The sequence below is a fragment of the Diaphorina citri genome, unplaced genomic scaffold (assembly GCF_000475195.1).
Source record: "Diaphorina citri unplaced genomic scaffold, Diaci psyllid genome assembly version 1.1 scaffold1530, whole genome shotgun sequence".
NCBI classification, from domain to species: domain Eukaryota; kingdom Metazoa; phylum Arthropoda; class Insecta; order Hemiptera; family Psyllidae; genus Diaphorina; species Diaphorina citri.
Genome location: NW_007378956.1, coordinates 6,259 through 13,056, shown reverse-complemented (window position 1 = coordinate 13,056; position 6,798 = coordinate 6,259). Strand labels below are relative to the sequence as shown.

At 58.1% G+C, this 6,798-nt stretch overlaps 1 non-coding gene and 1 pseudogene across 1 annotated transcript; both read left to right on the top strand.

Annotated features, from left to right (window-relative positions):
* The first annotated feature begins 1,162 nt into the window (after positions 1-1,162).
* LOC103516266 lies at positions 1,163-3,395 on the top strand. Its single transcript, XR_003393430.1, has one exon. It is a non-coding gene; the product is annotated as a small subunit ribosomal RNA (transcript).
* A 179-nt stretch (positions 3,396-3,574) lies between these two features.
* LOC113470349 lies at positions 3,575-3,731 on the top strand (annotated as a pseudogene).
* Positions 3,732-6,798: the final 3,067 nt, after the last annotated feature.

The window sequence follows — 6,798 nt, the reverse complement described above, 5'->3', positions numbered from 1 at the left end:
CGCTCGAGTAGTTGATTCAATTGGCTTTGATGCACCGCAGGGTTGGAACCCACTCCCTCATGTAGATCCTGCGCAACATGACTTTGTGTTCTGAAGTGAAAAACGGAGTCGACCTGAGATACGTTGGTAAGGAAGAGATGTGTGTCGAGTGTGTATTTTTAACAGATCTTTCTGACTGAAAATGCAGAGTACACTGGCTATATGAAATAAAAGCAGACATCATGACCCTTGCGGAAAAAAAAAAAAAAAAAAAAAAAAAAAAAAAAAAAAAAAAAAAAAAAAAAATTAAAAAAAAAGGGGGGGGGGGGGGGGGGCAAAGTAAATTTCACGCGGGCAAGAACGCTCTGCGCGGGCGAAAAAATTTTTCGGCTGGAGCGTAAAATGAAATTTTTTTGACGGAAGAGAAGCGCTCTGGCCGCGAAAAATTGTGTTCAAAACGCTATGTACCCTCAACCATTGGACACGAATTTCGGTACTATATGGAGACAGTGGTCTCCGAGAGCAGCCGAGAGAAAAGAAGACGCGATGCCCCTTCTCTCTCACTCTGATCATAGCACCGAGTCGCCTGAGCCCGGGAGCTCGCCTGGATTTGTGGACGGACCGCTGCTCCCACACACCCGCTTCGGCGGGCGGTGGCGGGCAAGCTGGTTGGTTGACGGCTGGGCGGGCTTAGCCGGGCGTGAACTGTTGGCGGGCGGGGGGACCCTTCCCCCCGAGTGTGGTGCGCGTGTTTCCGATGCCCCGGACGCGCGCGCGTGTTTCAAAAAGAGAGGCGGTCTGGAGAATGTGTCTCCGCGGGCTCGGCCGGTGTCGGACGACTGACGAGCGAACTGACGGTGCCGGGGGCGAGGAGGTCGCGAAACGTGGCGCTTTTCGAAGCGAACCCGTCTCTCGTGCTTGCCGCGAAACCCCGGGCGTCCGCCGAGCAAAGTTGAATCTCTACTGTCGAGCCTAGAGACCCGTCCGCACGGGGCAGCAAGCCAGCCAGCCAGTGTGTGACTGTAGAATGGTGATGTTTTTTGTGTGAACACGCGCCCTCGTACACGTGTGTGCGCGCGCGCGCGCGGGACGTCAAACCGGGAGCGCCTATGGCGTTTTCGGGGCGGCGGCGCCGCGCGCGCGCGCGCGCGCGTGTCGGGTGTGAGTCGACGACGAGGACAGTTCCCTGGTTGCTCCTGCCAGTAGTCATATGCTTGTCTCAAAGATTAAGCCATGCATGTCTCAGTGCAAGCCGTACGCGCTCGCGCGTCTAGGTGAAACCGCGAAAGGCTCATTAAATCAGTTATGGTTCCTTGGATCGTACCGCTCAGTTACTTGGATAACTGTGGTAATTCTAGAGCTAATACATGCCGACAGAGTTCCGACCGTCTTCGCGGGCGGGAGGAACGCTTTTATTAGATCAAAACCCATCGGGCTCGGTCGCTTGCGGCCGGTCCGACAACACTCGGTCCGCTTCGCGCGGGCCGACCAAGTGGTGACTCTGAATAACTTTGTGCTGATCGCACGGTCTCCGTACTGGCGATGCATCTTTCAAATGTCTGCCTTATCAACTGTCGATGGTAGGTTAGGCGCCTACCATGGTGGTAACGGGTGACGGGGGATTAGGGTTCGATCCCGGAGAGGGAGCCTGAGAAACGGCTACCACATCCAAGGAAGGCAGCAGGCACGCAAATTACCCACTCCCAGCTCAGGGGAGGTAGTGACGAAATATAACGATACGGGACTCATCCGAGGCCTCGTAATCGGAATGAGTACACTCTAAAACGTTTAACGAGGATCCATTGGAGGGCAAGTCTGGTGCCAGCAGCCGCGGTAATTCCAGCTCCAATAGCGTATATTAAAGTTGTTGGGGTTAAAAAGCTCGTAGTTGGATGTGTGTGACGCGGCGTCGGTTCACCGCTCGACGGCGGTGTCAACTGGCGCGTCAGCGAAATGTCCTGCCGGTGGCGGTTCGATCCCGGTCGCAGCGCCGCTCTGACCGCGCCGCTCTCCTTCGGGGGGGCGGCGCGCCAGGCGCGCTCGGCCACTCGGGCGTCGACCGTCGGCCCCGGGGCCTTCGCCGGCCCCGGTGTTGTCCTGTCGCGGCGCTCGTCGGGTTCTAATGGGCGTACGTCGCGGCACGTCCGCGTGTCCGGCGTGCCCCGCCCGGGGCGTCGAGGCGGACCGGCACGTTTACTTTGAACAAATTAGAGTGCTCAAAGCAGGCAAGCAAAGTGTGACGGGCCGCAAGGCCCGGCCGCCCGAATACTGTGTGCATAGAATAACTGAATAGGACGTCGGTTCCAGTTACGAGGTGAAGTGGTTTTCGGAACCCGACGTAATGATTAACAGGGACGGGCGGGGGCATTCGTATTGCGACGTTAGAGGTGAAATTCTTAGATCGTCGCAAGACGAACCGAAGCGAAAGCGTTTGCCAAGTACGTCCCCGTTGATCAAGAACGAAAGTTAGAGGTTCGAAGGCGATCAGATACCCCCCTAGTTCTAACCATAAACGATGTCAGCCAGCGATCCGCCAACGTTCCTCCGATGACTTGGCGGGCAGCTTCCGGGAAACCAAAGCTTTTGGATTCCAGGGGAAGTATGGTTGCAAAGCTGAAACTTAAAGGAATGGACGGAAGGGCACCACCAGGAGTGGAGCCTGCGGCTTAATTTGACTCAACACGGGAAAACTCACCAGGCCCGGACACCGGAGGGATTGACAGATTGAGAGCTCTTTCTTGATTCGGTGGGTGGTGGTGCATGGCCGTTCTTAGTTGGTGGAGCGATTTGTCTGGTTAATTCCGATAACGAACGAGACTCTTTCCTGCTAACTAGTTGACAGTGTATCGACTCCGCCGGTCGGGGCCGGGGTCCACCGTGCCGTTCGTTCGCGTCGCGCGTTCCCGCTCTCGGGCGGGGCGTGCGGTCGCGGCGGCGGCGCGGCCCGGTTCTCCGTGCCGGCGAGCTACCTGCAACCTATAATCTTCTTAGAGGGACAGACGGCGTCTAGCCGTACGAGATTGAGCAATAACAGGTCTGTGATGCCCTTAGATGTTCTGGGCCGCACGCGCGCTACACTGAAGGAATCAGCGCGTCCTACACCTGGGCCGAGAGGCTCGGGTAACCCACTGAACCTCCTTCGTGATAGGGATCGGGGCTTGCAATTTTTCCCCGTGAACGAGGAATTCCCAGTAAGCGCGAGTCATAAGCTCGCGTTGATTACGTCCCTGCCCTTTGTACACACCGCCCGTCGCTACTACCGATTGAATGATTTAGTGAGGTCTTCGGACCGGTGCGCGGACGGACGCCTCGTGCGCCCTTCCGACGTTCATCGGAAAGATGACCAAACTTGATTATTTAGAGGAAGTAAAAGTCGTAACAAGGTTTCCGTAGGTGAACCTGCGGAAGGATCATTACTGTTTCTCAACATATTTTGTGTGTGAACAGAGCAACACCAACGAGCGGCACGGGCGAGCTCTCCTTTTGTGTCGGCGGCGTCGAGCTAACGCACCACTACTCATATTTGTATTTTTGTATAATTTTCGGAATACAAAAACGAAAAGACGCAAAAATACCCCTAAACTATGATAAAAAAAACCCCGAACGGTGGATCACTTGGCTCGTGGGTCGACGAAGAACGCAGCAAACTGCGCGTCATTGTGTAAAATGCAGATCACACGAACATCGACATGTCGAACGCACATTGCTGGACCGAATCCCTGGCGTTTCGGGTCACGTACATCCGAGGGTCGGTATCGACTCGAACATCAATCAGTACGAGTTAGGCCCGACTCTCTCGCGCGCGCCGCACTCCACTTGTGTGTGCGGCCGCGACTCGAGTCGGCCGTCAGTTCTGCCAGCCTTCGCGGGCTCGGCTTGCATGGGAGTTCTTCGCCGGCTGCTCTCTCTCTCTCTCCCGAGGGGGGGGGCCAAGAAAAGCCACAATGGAGGCTGCTCGGAATGGCGGCTCGGCACACCCGCGCGGGGCGCAAACGTCGCGCGTGCAGCCTGCTCCACGTGCTTTGTACTCGTCGCAAGCGCAGGGTCCACCGGCTACCCCTTGGACGCAGGGGAAAAGCAGGGCACCCGCCAATGTATAAAAGCACGCAACAACAAACACGAAATCAGATTTTGTGTCAATATTTGTGTTGTTAGTCTGTGCTTGGTGACGAATTATCGTTAGCGACAAAACCCGCTCCTGAATCCTAGCTGAACTCGGAAACACGTTGCCGACAAGTGTTCCTTTGAGCGAACAGAGGTGTAGTCGGAAGGTCCCGAGAGTGAAGCTCAATAACACGATGTGGTGGTTCTAGACGTGGTCACCGCCGAGGTCCGCCGGAATTGCCGAGCCAGGGAAGACGGCGTGTGGTGACGCCGGGAGGGATGAGCAAGGTCCCGGAATGGCCCAGACGGCCCGGCCATGCGCATTGGCCTGTCGGGGTGAGACGGTGACTGCCGGGCTCGTATCCGTGCTGCGAAGTCGCCGTAAGGTAAAAGTCCCGATCCACGAAGCCGTCCACTAACAATGTGTGAGGAATCGCCTACAGGCTGGAAGGTACCGGTGGCGGGGACGACAGCCATCGTTGGTTGCGGGAAAGACCAGAGGTTACTCGGCAGCTAAATCAGGGGCATCGAGCCGCAAACCAAGTAGGGTGTCGCGGTCAAGACGAATGTTGTTTTAACCGGGTGAACCGTGAGTTCACTAGGTTCCGGCGCGCCGAAGTTTGTAGGAGCTCGTTCGGCCCCAAGAGGTGGGTAAATTTCAAACCTCTTATCCAACTCCAAGCAAAGCCGGGGTTCCCGGAGATTAGTAAGCGAAATGGCCTTCTCTGAGTCAACTCAAGCAAGCATGGTGGGAGGCTCGCGGTCGATAGGACTCCCTTTGAAGCCTCCCTTGGTCGATGATCTATCCAAGCCTAATCAGAAGCGGGGATATTGAGGTCGTCGAGTCTGCTAGCTAAACGTGCAGTCTTAGCAAAGCTTGGAGGTAGTCCCAAAAGGGGACTGAAGCAGGACCGGGTCCGGTATCAAGTGGTAGAAAGCCCAGGGATCGCACACAACGAGACCGCGTGGAGAGCAGCCGGCCGCAAAACTGCCGGCTGGCCGCCTACTCCGTGGGGCCCTTACGCCCGGCTAGACGAGCCCCTTGGGGGGGCGCTACTTGCCCCCCCGGCCTAGGCAGCGGTAGAAGGGAGCTGCTCACGACCTGAGCAAAAGTAAAGAAAAGGCGGAGTTGCCCAAAGCAGACGCCAGCGCGGCTGCAGTGATCCCCCGCGGCCGCGCCTTGGGTTGCTGAGCGTGTGTGCAATCTGAGGAACAGGCACAAAGTTCTGCCCAGCTTGCTCTCGAGCTGAGCCCAACAGCAGCGGCTGACCAAGCCTAGGCGCGGTAGCCTGCGGCTGCTTGCCGGGGGGCAGTGGGCCGTGCCTTCTGCCGGTCGTTCCCGGCGCAGTTGTGCGTGGCTGCGCTCTTTCTATGGCAGGCGGCTGAGCCGGCGCGGGGGTGTGCTCCTCTTCGCATAGGTTTGGCGCACCGCAAGCTTTGATGGCGGCCCTGAGGCCGGTCGCTCAGGCTCCAAGCCGCGGTGAGCCTCGTGAGGGGAGGGCCCCTGAGCAGTCGCGGCTCGAGGTGAGCCTGGCGCAGCTGGCGAAGGGTCGCTCAGCGCTGCAAGGTGACGCCGCTCCTTTTAGCAAGCCGGGCCCGGCCTGACTCGGGCCGCCGGCGGCACCGCGCGGCGCTTTTGGCTGCGGGCGGGGCTCTCGCCTCTGCGCCGGCGCGCGCTGGTTGCCTTTGTTGCTGGCAGCGCCCAGGCGCCCAGGCTGTGCTTTGACTCAGGAGCGGCTGCGCAAGTAGCCCAGAGCAAGCAAATGGGGGCTTGCCAAAGTGCATGAGCAACTTGAGAGAGAAGTTTCAAGAAAAGTTGAAATGGAGTGCCATGAACAAGCGATAGCCAGAGCACCAGCATAAATCGGAATCTACCTCAAATGGTGGACGAATCCCGACGTAAAGGTTCGTTGGGCTGAGATCTCACCTGGGGAGGACCCGCCCGCGTCGCCAGAGATGCCCGGACCGTGGGAGAGACCCGGCACCGGGGAAAGTTCCACCTGAACTTGCGTGGCCGGCTTAGCGGGTCCTATTCGCCCTGGTGAGCTTGTGGTGTAAAGGAGCTGCTTCGTGAGCCGAGGCCCCTAAGCCACGACCCGAGAAGGGAGAAGCGAGCGGCGATGACCCCCTAGGAGCAATCAAAGAAAAGGAGGCGAATAGCTATACGAATTTAGGTGGCCCATCAGGCATGTCGGGCTCCAGCAAGCTCAAGCTCACCCCCCCAAGTGCACACACGCGCGCGTCCACATCACGCCGGCGCGGCGCGCGAGTTGAGTGAGCTGTGAGAGGGTGTGACGACCACGGAACCAAGCGCAGGTACGGGTGTGTGTTCTCGCCGGCCAAGTTTGTGTTCTCGTGCTGTGCGACTTCCGTAGGAACGTGCGGGGTCTTCTTCGGGAGAGTGCCCACTTGCGCACGCTCTTGGAGCCGGGCATCTTTATGCACACACGCTCTTGTGAATAAGTTGCCCCCCAGCTCCAGCGTGCGCGCGAAGCTCTCTCTCGCACACCATGATGACCCCCCCGCCGGCAAGTGAAGCTCGCTGTGTGTGTGTCTCGTCACGTCTCGCAGAGCGACGGTCGCAGTTCCGATCGCGCCAAGTGTGTATGTGTGAGAGCCGCAATTCGCTCGTGTGCAAAAAAGGAAAGCTTGTGTGTGCTGCGCTTTACAAAGCGCAGCGCACCGGCTTTATAAAGTCCTCTGCGGCAGCTGACG